Genomic DNA, 26,883 nt, shown 5'->3' with positions numbered 1-26,883 from the left:
AAGACTTATTAAATTGCTACATATATACTATTTGTTATTGCACCTACGTTTCTGTGTATCTATCAATAACGTGATTAAACCAATCTTTTAGAAATTCTTAATGCTTGGTTGAACCTTGGCAATTCTGAGTAATTGCTCGATTCTATTTACACCCGTGAGCCAAAACATGTTCTTAAACTTAGCCGTTCTTTATTTGGCCCTCAGCAGAACGGGCTGGGCACTGGGTATTGCCTGACTAGTAGTTGTATGCACTACGAATCATGGAGGTAAGTTGATATTTTTCAATTCACTTATTAATGCTGTAGTGCTATCCTTCCTGTTGCGAAAATATCCTTTTTGCAATGCGAAGTATTTAACGTTTTATAAACTTCAGCCCACTATATGTGTTATTTTCGCAGGTATCGTGATAACAACATCTTATCGCTGAATTTTTCCACTTCAGTAAAATATCGTATGCTGCTCATCTCCTGAACCAGTTTTTATGTCGACTTATTCTTCAAATTATTATCTCTTCCACATTCAGAGCGTCACGCTTGCAAGTATAATGAAACGATTTCGATGTAATATTAGTAGCATGAAATAACGTTTCTTTCTTTCAGGGTACTCTGTTCGTTGCAATGGTTGTTTGTAGTTTCAGTGCTTCTATTCTTTTATATGCAACAACCGAAATGCCGTTTATGTCACTCCTGCGATTGTATAATAATGCACGAAGAAAAGCGAAGCGAAATAATTCTTTCCGAATTTTTCGCGTTTGTTGTAGATATATTTATGATGGTGATTATTATTACAAACGTATAACAATCTACGGGAAATGTTCCGCATACCCGTTAAATAAAGATATGTTAAATATACAAAAGTATAAGCGAAACGAAAATCGTAATTAGAAAGTGTGCATTAAACTCAAACGTATTGAGAACCTGTCGACTAATTCGACACAGATAGTCGCTGAACTACGAAAATACCGGGTATCTATTCGTGTCGCTGTAATGTTCATCAGTATGACCATTCCTTTAAAATGCGTTTTTAGAGTTACATATCACTTGCATTAAGTTTATAAGTAAAGCTGAGCTATTCCTTCTTTATATAAGTACTTACATAAGCACTGAAAAATCTTTCATGATTTTGTAATATGGAAGTAATATTAACATGGCAAAAACTGTGAGTTGTAAAAAGTCATGAATATTAGAGGAATATTAAGAGTAAAGCACAATTCGTAGTTTTTAAATTGTCCGTCATGTTCTATTCTAACTGCCTGAATAATGTACTAAAGTTTTGTGATTTCTAGCTTTAATTAATCAACACTATTAATATTCATCTAAAAAATCGACAATGACTGAGTATGAAGACCGCTACGATGAGAAATTAAAAGTTCGAGACACCTACCTTAGGTGAAGCATTAAGACGAGTGAAAATGTGCCAAGAACAAGATGGGCATCAGGAATTTTAAGAAAAGAGTAATTTCCATCAAAGTTATGAAAACGGAGATGAATTTTATTTTCTGAATTCAAAGATTCGTAAATTTTGGGCTTATGAAAATTTGCAACTTTCATAACTCCAAAGTACGATCTTTTTAGAATTGATGAACTCGGAAATTCGGAACCTGGAAATTAGAAAATTTGGGATATCGAAATTTATAAAATCGGAAAATTTATCGCTGCGGTATCGCTGTTAACATCGCTGCGTCATTCATGTAACCGAATATTTATATTTATATTATTATGTATATTTATATTTGCTATCAGATCCATAGAACAAATCGGAAATTCATTTTACCCATCATGTTATTAACCTCTGAACCTGCAACGTTATGTCAGAGAAGTGGTACGTCCTTCGGAACAAACATAAAGAACAGGTGCATGAAACGTACGTTCTTCGGGTTACAAGCGACAAACACTTTCTTTTCTTCGCCGCATTCGCACGTGCAAACGTATTTTCTGGAAAAAGTCCAGAAAGTGATTTGATATTTTAAAACAATTCCATAAATCTGGATCGAAATATCTGCTTAAAATCTTCAAATGCGTATGGACCCACGTAGTCTTTCTCAGCAGCTGAAGGGAAGCAATTGTTGTATCGATCCTTAAAAACATACCAACCACTACATAGGTTCATCCAAGATAGACTACGACTCAACAATATACGGCCCTGCCAAACCACCTATATTAAAAGCAATAAAACATCGCTTTAAGATTAATTAGAAGGGTACATCGAACATGCAAAGTCAACAGTATCCTCTTCGAAACCAAATATATGGCACTATATCGACGAAGGTAGTTTCCAAGTATAAAACACGCTCTGAAAGTCCCCTCTACATCACACAACAAAGTATATAACTATATGTATATTAACAGATACAAGGAACTATGCCATAGGAACGAGCAGACAAAGGAAAGCAAAACGGAACAATGTTTTCTTAGATATATGCTCCGAATAAGCTACTGTCGCGTGATGGTTACACACGTTGTATGAAAAACAGAAATTTGTTATGCTAATAATTATACAACCAATATACCATTTGAAAAACATCATTCTTCTAAATTCGAGTTGACGTCGAACAGAGATAGTTAAATTTCGTAATGCTGTGAATAACCAGATACTTTGGAGACTAAGAGATAAATGGAAGGTTTAAGATACCTTGACAAACTTCGCTCGACGAAGTTACTGTAAGTAGATGACGATTGCGGAAAGAAGAAGGCAAATTAATCGAAATACGCATAATCTATCAGGATTCAACAAATTATACAGTCGGTTAAACTCAAAAAACATGAAAATAATTCTTGTGCAACCGCGTCAGTTTTCCCGAAGCCAATTATATCGCGTTACGTTCGCGATTGTGTCATATGCATAATTTTTCATCGAATCAACCGTCGAAACAGAAGCATGGGCTGCGTAAAAATGACGACATTTGTCGCCGAAGTGCATCTCTTTTCACGATCAGCTGCTTCCATTACAGAATCATGTGTTTTTCAAGCGTTAGACACCAGCGACGTGCCACCCGGGGGATTTGGCAACGAGCACAATTATTTTATAGGAGATCGTCTGACTTGCTCCAAAAATCGCACGCCATTTCTATGACAGAAAGTATGAAAGAACAATTCGATATACCGGAACCCGAACAAGGAACATCCGCCTTTTGAGTTTCGACTTTTTATTGGACATATGCGGCACAATAGCGCTGTGCAACATCGCATAAAATAGAAAACGAAGTAGGTACATGGATATTTCATTGTTTGCATGTGGAATCCATATATCCAACGATTCGAATCGCAATGTTACTTGTAATCAATATGTAATCATCAATATAATTTATACAGCAAATTAACGGTGTACCTCATTAAAACAACCCATGACATTTATTTACGACCTTTCACGATTGCAATGAACTATTAGAGATTTGAGACATTGCGCTTTTTTCAGGATTTGATGACGCTTGGAGTTTGCTTATTTGCATTCTATATCAAACGCGATGTCGTCACTATGATGGATGGAGTATTCCATAATGAAACTCTTTTCGTCGGAAAACTTTTTTTACAGACTTGAAGCTGATCGACGTCTCCGATTTCACGGACGATCAACAATAGCTTTTCCCTACGAAATTCCAAGTTCGTTATTGAAAGTTCGAATTCTTGTCACCGATTGGCATATACACGCTATATATCGCGATCTGCGTCCGATAAAAAATCGACTAGAAACTTAAAACTTTTGATTACAGAGGAGTTTCATTACTTTCATGTGCTGCCATCATAGCAGCCACGTTTCGATTATTTAAATTATTATTCGGAAGTAGCTGTGCATACGATACGCTTGGTTATTGAGAACACGATAGACGTGAAAAATTAAAAACGTTGTCACCATTGAGAAAAGGAGCTTTCCCACGGAAGCTGGTATCATAAAATTGCTTAGGATGATTCCTACGTTTTGGTCGTTTCGAATGGAACAATCGTTACTTTCTTTTGGACATTGAACAGGCGAAATTGTGATTGAACAAATTGTGGAGGAAGGTGCACTGCGTGTATTTTATAAAAATTTGCACTGCGGTGTGTCATCTTAACATCTTGATCAACAAGACGCAAAGGTACAAAACAAAGGAAAAAGATGAAAAACCGAGCAGAGATCGAGTCGACAAGATTTCAATCAAGCTCTGTGGATGTTCCTCGAAAATGTAAAAGACAATGAGGAATTTGAACAATCCTAAAAGCATACTTGGCAATTAGAAAACAGCGCGATCTTGTTGATCAAATAAAACGCATCCATGGTTAATTTTTTTATGTTCGTTTGAGGAACCAGTTCGCCGAATACGAATCTAAGAAACGAGCGTCCATTACGAGTAAAGGCTCTTGCGTCGAAGGAGTGTGTCGACCAAGGAAAAGATTTTTATTTGTTACGCGTGAATTACGTGACGGTAAAAGTCGATGAAATAACAAGCCGGTCAAAGACTTTACCCAGCCAAGCGTATGAAAGTGGAATATTAATTGACCGTAACCAGCGAACGTAAAATCTAGCGAAGAAGCGTTAAACGCGAGACCGCGACCAAGAATAGAAATTTTTAAAAGAAAACAGATCGCGAAGGTGCTTGATATATTTTCGATCGGAAAAATCACATAAGCTGGAAACAAGAGTAGGTCTGTATCTTACAATTCCTTACGTATCCCTTTCACTGTCAGTGATAGAATCCCACAGAAAAAGGAAATGAATTAAATGTAGAATTATCATTACACATTGTGCTACTTCTGACTTAAATTCGCGAAATGTTTAATTCCGATTTTGCTTATCATTAATGTACATTCATGTCATTTCGTAAATTTGTTTTTGGTTGCTACTAAGTTATCATATTTAACGGTTTTGAACATGCTGTCACCTGTAATTTTACAGCTCAGATAATGCTGTATAGAGTTCGTCAAAAATGTACGTTACTCATTAATTTATTGAATTTATTATAATTATAATCTTTTTTTCTTTTCTTTTTTTTTTTGTCCGAATATAACGCCATATATATAAAGACGATATATGAGCAGGAAAAGTAACCTGCAGCTTCTTGACCGCGGTCCAAAAGAATCTCAGGCGCGAAATAAAGTAATAGATTGATGATTTTCAGTTACCACGGTTCCATAAAAGAAATGAGCATTTCAGAGCGATATATTTAAATTGACGCACTTTAATAGGAGCAGTGAACAATAAATTTATGGAAATTGCAAGATCAAGGCCAGTTCACACTTTCACGTCAAAACTCTTAATCGGAAACATATTAGAAATGATATCGAACGACGTTAATTGGCTGGCTATCCTAAAAAACTCGCTTCGAAATTAAAATATAAGGTAAAAAGTAACAAACGTCAGAGGTAAGGGTTTTAAAAAACTAATACCGGATTACATAATTGGATCACAGGAAATAACATGAAAAACTAATGCAATTAAAATGATTGCGATATTTTGCATCATTAATGATGTGTCCTGTACCGAATGTGCATTATCGCGATTCAATCTTATCGGAAACCGTTGAGTCTCTCGAGCTCCATTCGCCATTCGTGCCCCGTTCAACGCAGTCGCATTTTCGAACATAGTACCGAAAGAGCAGCAACGTACCTTATTGCGAACAAGAGAACAAAATACATTCACGTGGCTGCCGATATTCCTCAATAGTTAATTCTAATAATCCAAGTGTAAATCTTATTTCAAAGAATGAAGTGCGGAAGAATTTCGTGGATATGGTTATCCCTTCTATCTTTAACAAGCTTTTACGTGTCAATACAAGCGACCGCGCTAGACCCGATAACCACGAGGAAGCTACTTCCAGTTTACGCGGTTTTGGAAAATGCTGATCTTCTAAATTCCAGCAGATGTCGGACCCAGATAGATGAATTTCGAAATGCGGTGGATAACCAGATACTTTGGGCCCTAAGAGGTTAATAGAACTTTTAAGATATATAGCCGAATTCGGTTCCGCGAAGTTACCGCCAGTCAATTACAGTGAAAGGAAAGAAGAAGGCAAACTAAATGAAATACGTATAACCGACTGTGATTCAAAAAGATGTACACCGTGTTTGAGATTGTATTTCGTGGCATGTTCTCGATGAACACGCTTATACCGCGGAAAATACGAATCAAAAACAATAGAAACAACTCCTGCGCAACCGCGAGGATTCTTCTGATCACGATACAACTACGTTACATCGCGATTGTGTAAGATGCGTAACTTTTTATCGAGCCAACTCCCAACCTTGAGACTTTCTTTGCGCGTTGTGTTGTAAAAGCTGCGATCGTCATCGTCACTGTTTTCCTGATCAACTGATGCTGTTGGTTTCAAAAAATGCGCTTAATTTTCCTACCGCTTCAGATCCTTATCGCTAATTGCATCACAAGCTGATTCTAATGAGGTATCATGTGTGTTTTAAGCGTTGGATACCAGTGGCGTACCATCCGGAGGTTTTGTCATCGGGAATAATCATTGGTTAGGAGACCAAGAAAGTTGCAAACTTTTCTCTGAAAATCGGACGGCATTTCTATCGGAGAAAATACGAAAGAACAATTCGATATACCGGAATCCGAATGAAGAGTATTCATCTTTTGAGTTTCGTTTCTTTATTGCACGTGCGCGGCACAATAGCACTGTGCAATATCATGTAGAAGTGGAAGACGAAGTAAGCAAATGGATATTTTAGTTTTTGTATTTCGAATGTATATCTCTAACGATTCAAGTTGCAATGCGAATTACAATCAGTATATAGCCAATTTATGCAGACAATTAAGAATTTATCCCACTAAAACAATATCGATATATGATATCATTAACATTAAAACATTTCATGAAATTTTTACGATCACGACGGACAATAATAAATTTGAAAAACTGCCGCCATTTTAGGATTTGGTCACGCTTGGACTTTGCTTACCGTCGTCCTGCAGCGTAGGCGATGTTGCCACTATGCTTGATAAAGTATTTCGTAATGAGACACTTTTCATTGGAAAACTTTTTAATATACACTTCCAGTTGATCGAAGTCTCCGATTTGGTGGATGATCATCAATGGCTACTCTCTGCAAAAATGGTTTCCATCATGTACGTAAACTTCAAACTCGTAATCGAAGACTCGAATTTTTGTCTAGCCAGATATATATATTACATACGTCAAGATCTGCATCCGATAAAATACCACCTAGGAACATTAAAATTCTGATTACAGAGGAGTTTTGCTATCATTGTGTGCTACCATAATAGCGGCCACAGTATATGATGTTTTCGTCCATCGAAAGCGTTTAAATAAAGAAAGGGAAAAGTTTACGTTCGACAATAACAACGCGATAGGTAAGCTACACATCCATTGGTACTTCAATTAACTATTCATATTTTGTACTTCACAAAACTGCGCTCGCGTTGCCAATCTTAGTAATTTTTATCGCCTCGAGTTTATTTCATGGGAATCTATGTAACGTACTACTAACTTCCAACAGCACTGAACAACGGAATAGATGGGAAATGCGAAATCAACTACGAGAAACCGGAACGCCCCGAGTCGGGGCAGCAGAATCGTATCAGCCAACACCTTCTGTGTTTTTCATTTCTCACCAATATAGAGGAAATATTTAAACCGGAGAAGGGTGGTGATAATCTGCGAGTATTCTACGGCTTGAAAACGTTGACAATAGTATGGATTATTCTGGGGCACGTATTGATCTACGCATTTCATGTTCTGAGTAAGAAATGAATTTTAACGATGATTTAATTATACTATTCCGATTATTGATTCCGATCTGATTTCTGATCTACCATGTATTTTTTTAATGCAGTCACTTATGTGTACAGGTAACAAATGGCTCGTATATATACAGGCTGAAGAATTACTCATGCAAGTCATAAGCAACTTCACATTTTCGGTGGATGCATTTTTCTTTATGAGTGGTTTTCTGTTGTCATATACATTTCTGAAGGAACGACGAAAATATCAGGGAATCCCGCCTATAGCAAAAAGGATGAACGAATTTTTTCAAAAGATTGTCAAACGATATATAAGGTAATAATATAGTATCAATGCTTAATTAGTTCTATCGATGAGATTTCGATGATAATAAAATATATACATTAACTTCGAAGGCTTACACCTGCATATTTCGTCGTTATATTGATAGCGATATTGAATTTTACCTGGCATCATCACGTCTCAGCACTTCTTCCTATTGAACATCCAAATGCTAAGTGTTCCAATTATTGGTGGACTAACATACTTTACATCAACAACTTCTACAGGTGGGATGAACTAGTATGTATAATTTCTCAGATAATTTATTGCAAACATCGTTCGCGTTACTACAAAAGAATCGTTTCGGAGAGAGGTACTATTTGCAGTGTCTCACATGGAGTTGGTACCTGCCCAATGATATGCAGTTCTTCGTATTTGGCAGTTTTCTCCTAACTTTATCGATCACGTGAGTTTGTAATTTCGTTCTTTCATCCCTTAGAATCCAATCTTACCCGGGCTCTAAAATCGACTGTTTCAGGCATTGCAATATTGCCGTGGGTATAGGCGTTGTTACGCTAGTTTCATCAATAGGATCACTAGTTTACACCGGGTACACTCTTAATTACCAACCTACGTAAGCATGCAAAATATGTAACGCTCTTTATAACATAGGGAATTTGTAAATATACATATATTTACTTTTCTAGATTGGACGAACAATATAAGACGTTGACATACTTGTATATACGACCATGGTGTAGAATACCACCATATCTCATAGGAATGGCCACATGTCACCTTCTTACAAAATGGAATTACAAATTGCATTTATCAAAAGTAATGTATACTATTTGTTCGTTAGACTTATATTTCTCGGCATCTTTCAATAATGTGATTAAATTTATGTTTCAGAAAAGCTTAATCGTTGGTTGGTCTTTGGCAATTTTATGTAATTGTTCGATTCTCTTCGGACTCACGAACAAGAACATATCCTTAGGTTTATCCGTTCTTTATTTGACACTTAGTAGAACAGGCTGGGCATTAGGCATTGCCTGGCTCGTAGTTGCATGCACCACGAATAATGGCGGTAAGTCGACATTTTTCATGTCGCTGAGTAATATGTTAATGTCATTGTTCTTATTGTAAAAATACTTTTTATCTAATGCGAAATAGTTAATGTTTTGCAAACTAGACCCAAGTATATTTGTTACGTTTGCAGGCATCGTGAACAAAATCTTATCGCTGGATATTTTCGTCCCTTTAAGTAAATTAACGTATAGTGCTTATCTCATAAATTGTATTATTACTCTTTCGGTATATTCGTTAGATAATTATTCTCTCCTCATCTATCACACCAATTTTGTAAGTATGATAAGATAGTTTCATTCGAACAATTTCAAAGTAATATGAATTCTATGTAATAATAACATACTATGTTTTTTACAGAGCTATACTGCCATTACAATGATTATCTGCAGTTTCACTGCTGCTATTGTCCTATCCGCAACAGTCGAAATGCCGTTTATATCACTAGTCCGATTGTACAATAATCCACCAAGAATGAAATAAACATATGCTAACACATATTTCCAAGCCCCTCAATTAATAAACTAATGAAATTACTCTCTCGATATATGCACTGGTCTGCCTCCCTTTCTCTCTCTCACTCACTCAATCTTGAAACATTTCTATTTATTATGATGTTATGATGTTATGATTATACTGTATCGTATAGTATATTACATATCTATCTTTCTTCCTTTCTTTGCCCTTTCTTCCATTCCTCTCTTTGTCTATTTTATTGAAGTGATTCTTACTTCTAGGAAAACTCTACATCTTCTCTAGTGTTTAGTTTTCTTACTCCTCGAAGCCATTGAGTATTGTTTAGTTCTAAATCAATTTGAAGTACCTCTCAACCTCATAGCCTTTTCTAGGAACACGTCATGCACGGATGATATACCGGGTTATAGACGGACCGGTTATGGTAATTATATAAATACCCGTAGGGTCATGGCTTCGAAACTCTATTGTAAACGAACGTTGGTAGCGTGCAGATCTGGACTAGCATACACTGTATTTATACTTCTTCTACTTATACTTACTCAAATATATTTGAGGTGTAAGAGTTAGTCTTCGTGATAATGCTACTCCGCTAGTATAGAGGCCGAGACAGGTTCTGCTACGGGTTTAGATGTCGCGCTGCTGGGGTTTCTGCTGCTTTTCTTCTCATTTTTGTATCGTGGAAGAAAAATCGGATTCCGGTCGCCGGGATTTAAACCCGGGTCCCGAACGTTCGTATCCTAAGGCGCTAACCACTGCGCTGCCGTCGTCTTAGAAGCGTACTTTACAATTAGTGAACAATACGATTTTGTTCACATCAAATAAAACGCATCCACGAGTAATTTTTTATGTCCCTTTCAGAATCTAGTTAGACGAATGCAAATCTAAGAAACGGCCGTTCGTTACAGGATGAAAGCCCTTTCATCGAAGAAGTACATCGTTTCAGAAAAAGATTTTTAGTTTCTACGCATGAATTACGTGACGGCGAAAGTTGATAATGTAACTAATCAGTCAAGCTTTACCTAGTCCCGCGTATAAATCTCGACCTTGATATTTTTTTCGTGCGTTTCACAAGAAACTGGTTCCTTCGTACGGCGCGTGTAAGGGTTGCGATCGTCGTCGTCACAGCTTTCCCAATTAGCTGATGCTGTTTCAAACGGTGCGTTTAATTTTCACGCCGCTTCAGATCCTTCTCGCTAATTGCATCACGAGCTGTTTCTAATGAGATATTCTGTGTTTTGTAAGAGTTGGATACCAGTGGAATACCATGCAGAGGATTTGTCATAGGCAACAATCATTGGTTAGGAGACCGACAAGATTGCAAGCTTCCCCGAACGAGGAATATTCATCTTTCGAGTTTCGTTTCTTTTTTTTTTTTACTGCACTTACGCGGCACAATAGCACTGTGCAATGTCATGTAGAAATCGAAGACAAGGTAAACAGATGGATATTTTACAACTTGTATCTTGAATGTATACCTGTAACGATCCAAGTTGCAATACGAATTACAATCAATATGTAGTCCGTTTATACAGCAAATTAAGAAGATATCTCATTAAAATAACCCGTGAAAGTTACGATTTTTTATAATACAATGAAATGCAGTTGTTCGTATTTGGCAGTTTTCTCCTGCAATAACTTTATCGATCACGTGAGTTTGTAATTTCGTTTTTCAATCCTTTAGTGTTTAAGTTTACCCGATCTATAAAATCGATTATTTCAAGCATTATAATATCGTCGTGGGCATAAGCGTCGTTATGATAGTTTCATCGATAGGGTCATTTACATGGTATAGACTCTTAATTACCAGCTTACGTAAGCGTACAAAATATGAAATATTTTTTATAGCCTTAGAAATATGTAGATGTACGTATATTTACTTTCTTAGAATAGATGATTTATTCTTATTCTATTTTGTAGAATACTAGTTTTTCGATTAATAAACCAATGGACAGATGTAACTACTTTGTGTGCGGGCGCAGATACACACGCGTATTCGAAATTTTCAAACATTTTATTTTGTTACGATATTCTGTGTTGAGGAATGGCATTCAGTGTTTCAGGAAACATGCGTAATTATATTAAACATCCCATAATACCTAGAAAGATGAATCAATTTTGATGTAGAATCATTTGCGGAATAGTTGTAAACATTGTTCTTCATTAACCAGCATTTTCTACGTAGATGGTTGACTCGGGAGAAAAATGGAAGCTTCTATTGGGAAAGTTATGGCGTCTGCGTATTGTGCGTGGTAGGACTTTTAAGTGTGTGTAGGACTTTTTTAAGATTGTAAAGAAGCCCTTCGTGCCATTCTTTGTCGAATGCCTGTTGAATATCAAGGAATACCGCTGAACAGTATTTTTTCTTTTCGAGGGTTTGGCTGATATTGTGTGTTATTCGGTGGATTTGTTCTATTGTAGAATGTTGCTTCTGAAAACCGAATTGATGATCTGGCAGTGTTTTCAGATCCTCTAGGAGTGGAAGGAATCGATTCGTTAGCAACTTCTCGATTAGTTTTGACAAAGTAGGTAGAAGACTAATTGGGCGATAGGAGCTAGTTTCGTATATTAGACAAAACGTTCATCCCTCAACTGCGGCTACGTTCGGCGACTGGTTGTCACCTCGAGCTCAAGCTCACTATCACAAGTTTCGAACAATTACAATCGGGCTGGATGACTACAATTGTCTAATTACAGCTATGGTAGAATCTAGATTACAATGTTACGGGATTTTCCCAAAATTCCAAAGGGAAGGTTCCGGTGTTCCTTCATCTCCGATATATATATGTAGGAAAAAATAGAAATGTCTCATAGTACATGTATACATTCTTTCTTGAAATTATTAGATTGTACAATAAAATTTTGATTACATGAAAATTTTGAAAATTGATTTTGTATATAATATAATGTAAGTGTAGCGGCACATGCGTCACAGGACGTTTCGATACGAAGATGCCTCACGTAGTTGTTTGCCACAGAGAATTAACATTGTGTGACGTACACAATGCAATAAACAAACTTTGGACAAAGTAATATCGCGGCTACGTGCAACCGTCAACCGGAGCAAAGTTCAATCTTCCAGTACCCCCCACCCCGACCTCCCCCCGACCAGTACAAATAGACGACTATGTTCTCCAGACATAATCAGTCAGTCAGTCACGCGAATCAATATCAGTATCAAGTCATCGAGATCATCAGTCGAACGAATAAGTACCACAGTATCGCGCAATTTTATAACGAATATCATCGAGCGAGCAACGCTTGCGATTAACTTTATACTTTACATTTTAAAATATTTGTAAATATAGTTAACGAAATCAACTCGTTTCGTTATTAATTTAAATTGATCTCACCGCCCACCACATAAGTACTTAACGCAGATGTTACTCGATTAAAAATTCACATTTACTTCACATCAGTGGAAAATTGGATACAACGCATGGCCACGGGTAGAACTATTAGGTTTGCACCAATGTACAGAGAGAAGATGATATATTTATACTGAACTTTATTTCGTAAAATAAAAAACCAAACGTATTCATCAATACATTTTATTGCAACTTATATTTATATTTGGGTATCTTCAATAATTTTCATGTTATCTTATAAAACCTTTTGTATCTGTATAACATATATCTTTGTTATATGTTATCTATAGTAGCTATATCCAGAGCAAACATATATTTTTATGCAAATCAATAGTTTCTAATTCATAAGAATAATGATTTTGTACCTTTACGTGGTTTTAAATGCGTGTTACATTTTAACCTCCCTTCTGCAAAGTGGATATTTTCAGAAAAACTTATTTTCTTTCGTAGGTAAATTCTTCGAACGAAGAAAGACGAAAGATGCAGGAGTTGTAATATGGTTGCACTCGTTATATGCAAAACTGAAACCTGTTATGCTAATGATTATCATAAGTTATTTACGATATCTCTGTGGCTGACCTTTTGCTCCCCTATCTTTGACTATGACATTGACCGTTCGTTTCTTTTAAATGATCATTATAAAAGTTTACAACTTTTTACAAAGATCGCAAAAAAGTCTGAATATTTAGAAGAAAATTAAAAGTCATCAATGATCGATATCGATATAATGCGATATGTTCAAGATACAAAGACACACGATTAAACATGTTTTTTTGTTCGTTCAACCGATCATGTTTTCGAATAAAAAACGAAGATCATTAATTTTTTATTTACGTTAACACGATTACAATAAATTGTGTGACATTGAAGTGGAAATTCATGTACAATCGCGACAATATAAATTTATGTACACCCATAAGAAGATACTCTAATAATATATTGTTAACAAAATTTTTAACTTTTTGGAATTACACTTACATTCTTTGTAAATTGTAAATACACTTTTTACATACCTTGAAAGCGTGTTTCTTAACCATACAACACAAAGATAAATCTTTTTATTGCCTTATACTCGATTCATCGCAACAACATAAAAATAAAAACAAGTTTTGTGGAAACGTGAGAATCGTTCTGGACGCGATTACGTCCCGACTATCTTAGATGCGTAATTCTTTGTCCAGTGAACCTTCAACCTCGATTAACGCGATTTCATGTTAATGGTGAATAATTGTGAATACACAACCAACCAAGATTCCTAACACAGCAACCAAGATTGAACTATTTGTAGATGAAGATTACCATACATATTTCATTCGTGATTGGTTTAATTACCCGAAAAATTGGTTTGCGAGTATAGATAATTATGAGACTTAGTTTAAATGGATGGTATATAAACTTACGTGTTTGATGTGAGACGACCACTCATATCGGAATAAGAAGTGAAAAAAAGGCAAATTGCAGGTAGCTGATCATTGCAGAAAACTGTTAATTTCTTAAGCGACAGAATAAGTGTTCAATGGCCTCATAACGTCGTTATTGCTAGGATAGTCAAAATTTTTTGGGTTCAACTATAAAAATTTGTAAAAACGTATTGATATAAATGGATAAAAATATAAATATAGGATATAAAATAAACGTAAAGAGAAATTCGAACACGGTATATAAAATTTGGTGTACAATAAAGTACGAAGGAAATTAGCACGCAACACAGACTAAGCCATCCAGTATATCAACAGGTATCTAACCGAAGCTCTTTGCAGCTTATTTCCGTAAAAAGCGATCCTTAATTTCGGTCAGCATCCTCAAAGCGTCCTTCTAGTAAAATATTTTGTTATCCGGATACTGCATAAAAAGCAGAATTTGACCTTTATTTTACATCGTATATTTCCACACTTATGAGTTTTAAACGCCGTGTATTATTTGATGAAATATGGTGTCATTCGTAACAGCCGGAAATGTTCAATTTGACGCGGCATTGCGTCAATCGTCTATAAAATATCAAATGATATGGGGCGAAAGAAAATAAATATTGCGGATGGCTATTTGTAATACAGTAGATTTAGAACGCCAATTATCCGCACTAATTAAGAGATAAACAAGTTCCGATAAGAGTCAAAACCATAGGAAATAATGCCATACTCTCGATGCACCTTAGAACCGAGAGTGCAGTAACGTAATTCATCGCATCAGAGAAAATAATGGTCATTTGCGTGCTTGACCACTTTTTTCGCTAGAGAATTACAATAATTCGAATGTAAATCTTATTCCAAAGCATGGAATACAGAAAAATTTCATTGTGGATATGGTTTTCCCTTTTATCATAAACAATGATTTACGTGTCGATACAAGCAACCACGCTAGACCCAGTGAGCATGAGGCAGGTACTTCCAGCGTACGCGGTTTTGGAAAACATCGATCTTCTAAATTCGGACTGAGATATAGAAGCAGGTATCGGACGGAGATTGATGAATTTCGTAATGCTGTTAATAACCAGACTTTGGGGTCTAAGAAGTAAATAGAACTTTCAAGATGTCGTGAAGAATTTCTAGCGGACCTTGACAATTTTATGTAATGGTACGATTGTCATCGGACTCACGAACAAGAACATACCCTTAAGTCTATCCATTCTTTATTTGGCCCTTAGAAGGACAGGCTTGGCCTTACGTATTGCGTGACTGGTAGTTGTATGCACCACGAATTATGGCGGTAAGTCGATATTCTTCAAATCACTGATTAATGCGATAATGCCATTCTTCTTACTGTAAAAATACTTTTTGTGTAATGCGAAATAGTTAATGTTTTGCAAACTATACCCAAGTGTATTTGTTACGTTTGCAGGTATCGTCAACAAAATCTTATCGCTAGATATTTTCGTTGTTTTGGGCAAATTAACATATGGTGCTTATCTCCTTAACCCTGCTATTATACTTTTGGCTTACTCTTTAAATTATTATGTTTTCTACATTAATGTCGCCATGTTGTAATAATGTTGTCAAAATATTTGTAAGTATAATGAAACTATTTCGTTCGGACAATTTTGTTGTAATATTAGTGACATGAAATAACGTTTCTGCTTTTCAGGGCACTTACGCCGTTACAATGATTGTTTGTAGCTTCAGTGCTTCTATTCTGTTATCCGCAACAATCGAAATGCCGTTTACATCACTTCTGCGATTATTTATTAGTGCACGATGAAGGACGGATGATGTTGGTAGCAATAACTTAGTCTGAGTCGTCCAATTAGTAAACTTATGACAGGAAGTTAGCATTTCAAGTGTTGAAATATTGAAAAATATATCTTTATGGCAGTGATCTCTGAACTTAACGTAATTGATTGTAATATCATATCATGGTTCGATATTCATAGTGTTTATAAAGAGAAATATAAATATAATACAACAATAAATATAATAAAGAGAAATAAAGTTTATATTCATAAAGAGAATCACTTGCGCAAAAGTTTTCCACGTTCTTCTATATTAGCGAGGATATTGTACATAAGAAAGTGACTTGGAAGACGAAAAGAAGCTCATATGCAAACAAATATAGATCACTGAAAGAGGAAAAAGCTTTTGCCGTGCGAGTACAGGGCGACATTTTCGCAGTTGTTTCTCTTTCCTAACACTGTCGTTTGCATTGCATGTTAAAAAACGAAAGCCTTGGAGAACATGATAAAAAACGCGTGGACGATGTTGCAAGTTCACGTCACAAGACCATAAGGCAAGCAAAGAATGATCGAAACCTAATCCATTATTCAGAATTCAAATGCACATAGAGTATTCGAGACGCCGAGCTCGAAAGTCATGTAGCTGCAAAGATTATTTGCTGCAAGGAAGAGAGGCTGACAAAGATTATTTATCAGCAGAATAACTGTCAGACTGAATTTAAACGGATGGTATATAAATTAAGTGTTTGATGTGATCGTAAGCGCAGACTTATCCGAAAAGAACATCCGAAGTCATTTCGGATGAGACAAGACTTATTGTATAATTAAATATTTTCGAATTCGCGAGGATAGTTGATTTAATGTCACTGGTCATTCTCCTTTTACGAGTGATGAGACTACTGCTACTGGTACCTGGGTTCCTCAGCAACTCGAAAAATTCATGCCAGAATAAGAAGTGACGAAAAGGGAGAAGAGGGAAGAGTCACAAATCGTTTATCATTGCAGTAAACTGTTAATTTCTTAAGCGATAGAATAAGTATTCAATGGCTTCATAACGTCATTATTGCTAGGAAGGTCAGGATCTTGTAGGTTTAACTATAAAAATCTCCAAAAACGTATCTATATAAATGGATAATAATACGAATATAGAATATAAAACGAAGTATACTAAGAAATTCTGCCCCGGTTTACTAAATTTAATCTACAATAAGGTATGTAGGACATTAGCACGGAACACAGATTGAGCAATACTGTAAGTTAGAAATACCAATTTTCAAAAATGTCAGGGATCAACAGGTTTCATTGAAACTCTTCGCAGATTATTTCCGTAAGAAAGGATCCTCAATTTCGGTTAGCAACCTCAGAGTGTCGTTCTAGCATAATATTTTGTTATCAGGATACCACATAAAACACAGAATTTGAATTTCATTTTACATTGTATTGTACAACACATTATATAATATAATAAGTTTTATTTAGTTAAAATAATAAGTTTTAAACGCTGTGTACTATTTGACGAAATAGGGTGTTATTCGTAACAGGCGAGTACGTTCTACTTGACGAGACATGGGGTCAACAGTCGAAAAGATAATAAATGATATGGCGTGAAAGGAAATAAATGTCACGGATAACTATCTGGAATACAGGAGTTTTAGAACGTCCATTATCCAAACTAACTGCGAAATAAACAAGTTTTTATAAGCTGTTTTCAGACAATTGATTCGAGAAGAATCAAAACTACCCGAAATATAGAAAATAACACAATCCGTTTTAGATACAACGAAATGATTCCTTCCAAAATAAATGAATGTATTCCATCTGTCTCGTTTTGTTCTATCGCTCATTTTATTCCAATCCATCCCATCTGCATGTCTTCATTCGTGTTAATATTGTCTGCAAAAAGAATACATGAAACTAATTCGGCTAGCATTGTCATTTATATGGTTACATGACATATTCCCAGAGCGTTTAAGTGTAGTTGGTACGATTTTTCACGTTTTGCACGACAAACGAATTTTAAATCAAATCCTTTATAAAATCGTAAAACTCCCATAACATTGTCGCCAGCAATTAATAGATAATAATACGACGCAATAAATTTTTCCTGTAACGTCTCTTAAAAGATTCAATTACCGTCTGCATTACTGACTGCATACCTTAAATAATTATGCGTTAAAGTATCACTTTCAATTCCTAAAATTTCGCTTGTGGAAGAATGTGATGGCGCATTAGCCAACATTCCCAGAATAAAAGGGCAGAAATAACTAGTTCCGTCCAAAAAATCAAAACAATCAGAGAACTGTAACAGCCAAAACCATTCCATTCAACATTCGTAGGAATATTTTTAAATTTCTATGCACATCGTAGTTTAAATAGAAGATTTCCTAATATTGTAATTTTTCAATTTAGCGGAGTATAACGGTTCGATCGGACTTAGTATTGGGATCTTGACTCAGAACATTGAGGAATGATTTACATATAAAATGCTAATTGGGGATTTTTTGCGTTCGGTATAAAACCAGTCAGCGCGGATGCCGCGGAAGTAGTATCAACAGTCTCGTGTAGTCATTCACACGGAAACGTCGATCGGAGGGTTAGTATCGGCATTAGAAACGGTTAGTTCAGTATTGTTCGTGACTTCGAATCCTCAACTTCTCGACCAGACTTGGCGTAAGAACAGTTCACCTTCAGAGAATAGAATCTCACTGGAGCTCTTTTTTATGATACCATCCTCTCCACCAGCCGTGGAGTAAAGAAGCTGTCTAATATCTGCTTATTCGAAGAAAACAGACATTTTTGCTGAGAAAATCGTCAAGAAAAACTAAAAAATCATGTCTTCTTCCAATTAAGAAAATAAACTTTCCAACTTATAACGCCGGTGGTACTCATTGCGAGGAGTTCCTTTGTTTAACGCTTGATACAATGGTTCAACGATTGATAGCCAGAACGCGCATAGCAGTCGTCTGTCGATATTGTTGTATACATCATCCTCATAGATTATTGCGCCAAAGTTTTCCTGCGCCAAATTGTAAACAGAACACGACTTGCAAGTTTCTTTTGACGAAACTATTAGCGCAAACGTCTGCAGTATCGCGTTCCATCGTTACATTTTCGGTTAGAGTCTTAGTTTTTTAAATGAATTAAAAAGTGTACATGGGAAATGGCTCCATTTTGCTGTCCTTCTCGCCTTGGTTCACACATATTTCAATATTTATAATATTAACAAGAATACATACCATTCTACTCCTGTAATGAGGTAACTGCTATTGTAAAAGCATAAAACATGCGCAAAGTGTTTATTAAAATTGGTGCATTTCGGGGATTTCGATAGTTCTAGGAAGAAAAACTTAGCAGGTTCGGTACTACGTCACAAAAATCTACTACCATCAAATACCGACAGAGAAAAACCGAAAAAAATTATAAATTTGCTAAACAGAGTATCGGCATGTGGATAATTGAAGTTTTCAGTCAACCACGTGCGGATCGCAGCCGCGCTACTAGAATAATTAAATTGGGGTTCCATAACTGAGCAATAATCAATAAGATGAAATATTCGAAACCATTTTCGGCGTCCTACGTCATAAATTGTACGTTCCTTGCTGGATACGGCTAGTCTTGCGAGATCATCTTAGAAAATGTTTGTACCCAATAGATGAACTGAACATTTCATTCACATTATAGTAGTCATACACTTGATCGACCATAGTATCGAAAGTGCAACAATGTACTTCATCATATAAGAGAGAATAATGGTCATTAGTATGGTTGACCATTTTCATCAATTGAGAATTTCAATAATCCGAGTGCAAATCCTGTTCCAGAGCATGCTGTACGGAAAAATTTCGTCGTGGATATGGTTATCCCTTTTATCATTAACAAGCTTTTACGTGTCAATACAAGCGACCAAGCTAGACCCAGTGACCATGAGACAGGTACATCCAGTGTACGCGGTTTTGGAAAATGCTGATCTTCTAAATTCCAGCAGATGTCGGACCCAGATAGATGAATTTCGAAATGCGGTGGATAACCAGATACTTTGGGCTCTAAGAGGTTAATAGAACTTTTAAGATATATAGCCGAATTCGGTTTCGCGTAGCTACCGCCAGTCAATTACAGCGAAAGGAAAGAAGGAGGCAAACTGAACGAAATACGTTTAACCGACCGTGATTCAAAAAGATGTACACCGTGTTTGAGGTTGTATTTCGTGGCATGTTCTCGATGAACACGCTTATACCGCGGAAAATACGAATCACAAACAATAGAAACAACTCCTGTGCAACCGCGAGGATTCTTCTAATCACTATACCATCACGTTACGTCGCGATTGTGTAAGATGCGTAATTTTACATCGAACCAACTCCCAACCTTGAAACTTTCTGAACGCGTTGCGTTGTAAAAGCTGCGATCGTCGTCATCACTGTTTCCCTCGTCAACTGATGCTGTTGGTTTCAAAAAATGCGCTTAATTTTCCAACCGCTTCAGATCCTTATCGCTAATTGCATCACAAGCTGATTCTAATGAGGTATCATGTGTGTTTTAAGCGTTGGATACCAGTGGTGCACCATCCGGGGGATTTGTCATCGGGAATAATCATTGGTTAGGAGACCAATATACTTGCAAGCTTTTCTCTGAAAATCGGACGGGATTTCTATCGGAGAAAATCCGAAAGAACAATTCGATATACCGGAATCCGAATGAAGAGTTTTCACCTTTTGAGTTTCGTTTTTTTATTGCACGTGCGCGGCACAATAGCACTGTGCAATATCATGTGGAAGTGGGAGACGAAGTAAGCAAATGGATATTTTAGTTTTTATATTTCGAAAGTATATCTCTAACGATTCAAGTTGCAATGCGATTCAAGTTTATGCAGTCAATTAATAATTCATCCCATTAAAATAATATCGATATGTGATATCATTAACATTAAAATATTTCATGAAATTTTTACGATCACGACGGACGATCATAAATTTGAAAAACTGCGCCCATTTTAGGATTTGGTCACGCTTGGACTTTGCTTACCGGCGTCCTGCAGCATAGGCGACGTTGCCACTATGCTTGATAAAGTATTTCGTAATGAGACACTTTCCATTGGAAAGCTTTTTAATATACACTTCCAGTTGATCGAAGTCTCCGATTTGGTGGATGATCATCAATGGCTACTCTCTGCAAAAATGATCTCCATCATGTACGTAAACCGCAAGCTCCTAATTGAAAACTCGAATTTTTGTCTAGTCAGATATATATTACATACGTCGAAATCTGCATCCGATAAAATACCACCTAGGAACTTTAAAATTCTGATTACAGAGGAGTTTTGCTATCGTTGTGTGCTACCGTAATAGCGGCCACAGTATACGACGTTTTCGTCCATCGAAAGCGTTTAAATAAAGAAGGGGAAAAGTTTACGTTCGACAATAACAACGCGATAGGTAAGCTACACATCCATTGGTACTTCAATTAACTATTCATATTTTGTACTTCACAAAACTGCGCACGCGTTGCCAATCTTAGTAATTTTTATCGCCTCGAGTTTATTTCATGGGAATCTATGTAACGTACTACTAACTTCCAACAGCACTGAACAACGGAATAGATGGGAAATCCGAAATCAACTACGAGAAACCGGAACGCCCCGAGTCGGGGCAGCAGAATCGTATCAGCCAACACCTTCTGTGTTTTTCATTTCTCACCAATATAGAGGAAATATTTAAACCGGAGAAGGGTGGTGATAATCTGCGAGTATTCTACGGCTTGAAAACGTTGACAAGAGTATGGATTATTCTGAGGCACGTATTGATCTACGCATTTCATGTTCTGAGTAAGAAATGAATTTTAACGATGTTTTAATTATACTATTCCGATTATTGATTCCGATCTGATTTCTGATCTACCATGTATTTTTTTAATGCAGTCACTTATGCGTACAGGTAACAAATGGCTTGTATATATACAGGCTGAAGAATTACTCATGCAAGTCATAAGCAACTTCACATTTTCGGTGGATGCATTTTTCTTTATGAGTGGTTTTCTGTTGTCATACACATTTCTAAAGGAACGACGAAAATATCAGGGAATCCCGCCTATAGCAAAAAGGATGAACGAATTTTTTCAAAAGATTGTCAAACGATATATAAGGTAATAGTATAGTATCAATGCTTAATTAGTTCTATCGATGAGATTTCGATGATAATAAAATATATACATTAACTTCGAAGGCTTACACCTGCATATTTCGTCGTTATATTGATAGCGATATTGAATTTTACCTGGCATCATCACGTCTCAGCACTTCTTCCTATTGAACATCCAAATGCTAAGTGTTCCAAATATTGGTGGACTAACATACTTTACATCAACAACTTCTACAGGTGGGATGAGCTAGTTGTATAATTTCTCAGATAATTTATTGCAAACATCGTTCGCGTTACTACAAAAGAATCGTTTCAGAGAGAGCTACTATTTGCAGTGTCTCACATGAGTTGGTACCTGCCCAATGATATGCAGTTCATCGTATTTGGCAGTTTTCTCCTAACTTTATCGATCACGTGAGTTTGTAATTTCGTTCTTTCATCCCTTAGAATCCAATCTTACCCGGGCTCTAAAATCGACTGTTTCAGGCATTGCAATATTGCCGTGGGTATAGGCGTTGTTACGCTAGTTTCATCAATAGGATCACTAGTTTACACCGGGTACACTCTTAATTGCCAACCTACGTAAGCATGCAAAATATGTAACGCTCTTTATAACATAGGGAATTTGTAAATATACTTATATTTAGTTTTCTAGATTGGACGAACAATATAAGACGTTGACATACTTGTATATACGACCATGGTGTAGAATACCACCATATCTCATAGGAATGGCCACATGTCACCTTCTTACAAAATGGAATTACAAATTGCATTTCTCAAAAGTAATGTATACTATTTGTTCGTTAGACTTATATTTCTCGGCATCTTTCAATAATGTGATTAAATTTATGTTTCAGAAAAGCTTAATCGTTGGTTGGTCTTTGGCAATTTTATGTAATTGTTCGATTCTCTTCGGACTCACGAACAAGAACATATCCTTAGGTTTATCCGTTCTTTATTTGGCCCTCAGTAGAACAGGCTGGGCATTAGGCATTGCCTGGCTCGTAGTTGCATGCACTACGAATCATGGCGGTAAGTCGATATTCTTCAAATCACTGAGTAATGCGTTAATGTCATTGTTCTTATTGTAAAAATACTTTTTATCTAATGCGAAATAGTTAATGTTTTGAAAACTACACTCAAGTATATTTGTTACGTTTGCAGGCATCGTGAACAAAATCTTATCGCTGGATGTTTTCGTCCCTTTAAGTAAATTAACGTATGGTGCTTATCTAGTAAATTGTATTATTACTCTTTCGGTATATTCGTTAGATAATTATTCTCTCCTCATCTATCACACCAATTTTGTAAGTATGATAAGATAGTTTCATTCGAACAATTTCAAAGTAATATGAATCCTATGTAATAATAACATACTATGTTTTTACAGAGCTATACTGCCATTACAATGATTATCTGCAGTTTCACTGCTGCTATTGTCCTATCCGCAACAGTCGAAATGCCGTTTATATCACTAGTCCGATTGTACAATAATCCACCAAGAATGAAATAAACATATGCTAATACATATTTCCAAGCCCCTCAATTAATAAACTAATGAAATTACTCTTTCGATATATGCACTGGTCTGCCTCCCTTTCTCTCTCTCTCTCTCTCTCTCTCTCTCTCTCTCTCTCTCTCTCTCTCTCTCTCTCTCTCTCTCTCTCTCTCTCTCTCTCTCTCTCTCTCTCTCTCACTCACTCACTCAATCTTGAAACATTTCTATTTATTATGATGTTATGATGTTATGATTATACTGTATCGTATAGTATATTACATATCTATCTTTCTTCCTTTCTTTCCCCTTTCTTTCATTTCTCTCTCTGTCTATTTTATTGAAGTGATTCTTACTTCTAGGAAAACTCTACATCTTCTCTAGTGTTTAGTTTTCTTACTCCTCGAAGCCATTGAGTATTGTTTAGTTCTAAATCAATTTGAAGTACCTCTCAACCTCATAGCCTTTTCTAGGAACACGTCATGCACGGATGATGTACCGGGCTATAGACGGACCAGTTATGGTAATTATATAAATACCCGTAGGGTCATGGCTTCGAAACTCTATTGTAAACGAACGTTGGTAACGTGCAGATCTGGACTAGCATACACTGTACTTATACTTCTTCTACTTATACTTACTCAAATATATTTGAGGTGTAGGAGTTAGTCTTCGTGATAATGCTACTCCGCTAGTGTAGAGGCCGAGATAGGTTCTGCTACGGGTTTAGATGTCGCGCTGCTGGGGTTTCTGCTGCTTTTCTTCTCATTTTTGTATCGTGGAAGAAAAATCGGATTCCGGCCGCCGGGATTTAAACCCGGGTCCCGAATGTTCGTATCCTAAAGCGCTAACCACTGCGCTGCCGTCGTGTTAGAAGCGTACTTTACAATTAGTGAACAATACGATTTTGTTCACACCAAATAAAACGTATCCACGAGTAATTTTGTATGTCCCTTTCAGAATCTAGTTAGACGAATTCAAATCTAAGAAATGGCCGTTCGTTACAGGATGAAAGCCCTTTCATCGAAGAAGTACATCGTTTCAGAAAAAGATTTTTAGTTTCTACGCATGAATTACGTGACGGCGAAAGTTAATAATGTAACTAATCAGTCAAGCTTTACCTAGTCCCGCGTATAAACCTCGACCTTGATATTTTCTTCGTGCGTTTCACAAGAAACTGGTTCCTTCGTACGGCGCGTGTAAGGGTTGCGATCGTCGTCGTCACAGTTTTCCCAATTAGCTGATGCTGTTTCAAACGGTGCGTTTAATTTTCACACCGCTTCAGATCCTTCTCGCTAATTGCATCACGAGCTGTTTCTAATGAGATATTCTGTGTTTTGTAAGAGTTGGATACCAGTGGAATACCATGCAGAGGATTTGTCATAGGCAACAATCATTGGTTAGGAGACCGACAAGATTGCAAGCTTCCCCGAACGAGGAATATTCATCTTTCGAGTTTCGTTTCTTTTTTTTTTTTTTTATTGCACTTACGCGGCACAATAGCACTGTGCAATGTCATGTAGAAATCGAAGACAAGGTAAACAGATGGATATTTTACAACTTGTATCTTGAATGTATACCTGTAACGATCCAAGTTGCAATACGAATTACAATCAATATGTAGTCCGTTTATACAGCAAATTAAGAAGATATCTCATTAAAATAACCCGTGAAAGTTACGATTTTTTATAATACAATGAAATGCAGTTGTTCGTATTTGGCAGTCTTCTCCTGCAATAACTTTATCGATCACGTGAGTTTGTAATTTCGTTTTTCAATCCTTTAGTGTTTAATTTTACCCGATCTATAAAATCGATTATTTCAAGCATTATAATATCGTCGTGGGCATAAGCGTCGTTATGATAGTTTCATCGATAGGGTCATTTACATGGGATAGACTCTTAATTACTAGCTTACGTAAGCGTACAAAATATGAAATATTTTTTATAGCCTTAGAAATATGTAGATGTACGTATATTTACTTTCTTAGAATAGATGATTTATTCTTATTCTATTTTGTAGAATACTAGTTTTTCGATTAATAAACCAATAGACAGAAGTAACTACTTTGTGTGCGGGCGCAGATACACACGCGTATTCGAAATTTTCAAACATTTTATTTTGTTACGATATTCTGTGTTGAGGAATGGCATTCAGTGTTTCAGGAAACATGCGTAATTATATTAAACATCCCATAATACCTAGAAAGATGAATCAATTTTGATGTAGAATCATTTGCGGAATAGTTGTAAACATTGTTCTTCATTAACCAGCATTTTCTACGTAGATGGTTGACTCGGGAGAAAAATGGTAGCTTGCGTACATATAATTACACATCACTGGAATATGGGAAAGACTCTTTATCGTGCTATGAGTAAACCGAGGGACATGTGAGTATTTCAAACTCTCTCTAAGACTAGCAGTTCTCTTGTTCGTTGATATATAGAATTCTTGAAAAACACGATTAAAAAAACGATTAAACAATGATTCAAGTTCACCCGTAAAAGATAGATCATTACAATAATTTGCTTATCAATTGTCGCATACTGGAATTCCATCTACGATACACTCGATTTTCCACGGTTTGATACATCTCATGTTAGCGATTGGTATTTGAACAATCTGGTAATTGGAAGCAACCTGGTGTAAAGTATTTTGATACAATGATAACAGGCTATTAGCGTAGGACCATAACGAGACAGTTGTGCGTTCCACATCTGTCTGAACTTTTTCGCTTTTGGTGTATTTATGACGGCGATGATTATAACGAACAAACAACGATCCATGTGGAACGTTTCACATATCTGATAAATAATAATTTCATTTTTATGTAAATAGAACATCGATGAATTAAATTTGCCTCGCTGCAAGGAAAGAGTAGCACAGTGCCAAAGAAATGTTAGTTTTTGATTAACAGAGTTGGAAAAATGTCTAACGTCAAAGTTTCTATATCGTATTGACCTTTTGACCGTTGGTATTTTGAAATCTTCATGTACATCCTCGTTTCTGACATAGTATTTTCGATTATAGCCACTCTAGTTTATTTATGTAGCTCATTGCTGCTGTTCCCCATAACGGTATTCCATACGTCCAAATTGGTTTTATTATCGTTTTGTAAATTTTTAGTTTATTTTACATATATATATATATGTCGGGTTGGCGTTAAGATTAGGGTTAGGGGCGTGAAAGAAATCCCCATTTGGATT

General features: G+C 36.2%; 1 protein-coding gene across 8 annotated transcripts in view; it reads right to left on the bottom strand.

Annotated features, from left to right (window-relative positions):
* Positions 1-26,883, bottom strand: part of LOC126916525 (monocarboxylate transporter 10-like) — a 335,858-nt gene that overhangs the window by 212,124 nt on the left and 96,851 nt on the right. The window contains exons 3-4 of one of the 8 annotated variants that reach the window (XM_050722383.1): positions 25,221-25,257; positions 24,319-24,392 (exon numbers count right to left, since the gene is read on the bottom strand). The exons of 3 other annotated variants lie outside the window; for them this stretch is intronic. The gene's annotated coding sequence lies outside the window, so the exon portion shown is untranslated. Of the gene's footprint in view, positions 1-10,053; positions 10,128-10,952; positions 10,990-24,318; positions 24,393-25,220; positions 25,258-26,883 lie in introns of all 8 variants that reach the window. 4 more of the 8 variants (XM_050722387.1, XM_050722389.1, XM_050722386.1 and 1 more) reach the window with 4 other exon arrangements.

The sequence above is a fragment of the Bombus affinis genome, chromosome 5, assembly GCF_024516045.1.
Source record: "Bombus affinis isolate iyBomAffi1 chromosome 5, iyBomAffi1.2, whole genome shotgun sequence".
NCBI classification, from domain to species: Eukaryota; Metazoa; Arthropoda; class Insecta; order Hymenoptera; family Apidae; genus Bombus; species Bombus affinis.
The sequence above is the reverse complement of the archived record's forward strand: the minus strand, read 5'-3'. Positions and strand labels throughout refer to the sequence as shown.